General features: G+C 37.4%; 1 protein-coding gene across 3 annotated transcripts in view; it reads left to right on the top strand.

Annotated features, from left to right (window-relative positions):
- PRELID2 (PRELI domain containing 2) overlaps positions 1–326 on the top strand; it is a 609,441-nt gene that overhangs the window by 44,589 nt on the left and 564,526 nt on the right. The window lies entirely within an intron of this gene.

Genomic DNA, 326 nt, shown 5'->3' with positions numbered 1-326 from the left:
ATATACAGCCTTGACATACTCCTTTCTCGATTTGGAACCAGTGTGTTTATCTGAGTTGAGGTTAAAAATTAGTGTTCCCTACAATGATATTGGTTGCAAATGTTCATTTATAAAAACCATTCTTAGTTTTGTGGACCATGCAAGCACAGGTCATGACTGGCTTTGGCCTGTGGGCTATAATTTACCAGCCCTTGCTATAGATAAATAAATATTGTTTGGTTATTCTAAGTGGGTCTCTATTTGACCCACCCATAATTCTGAGCCTATTAAAAACCTAATCATACAGTGAGGAGGGTGAAAAGGTTGGCTTAAAACTCAACATTCAG

The sequence above is a fragment of the Bison bison genome, unplaced genomic scaffold (assembly GCF_000754665.1).
Source record: "Bison bison bison isolate TAMUID 2011002044 unplaced genomic scaffold, Bison_UMD1.0 scf7180017864291, whole genome shotgun sequence".
Taxonomy (NCBI): domain Eukaryota; kingdom Metazoa; phylum Chordata; class Mammalia; order Artiodactyla; family Bovidae; genus Bison; species Bison bison.
Note: the sequence above shows the minus strand (reverse complement) of the source record. Positions and strands in the feature narration are given on the sequence as shown.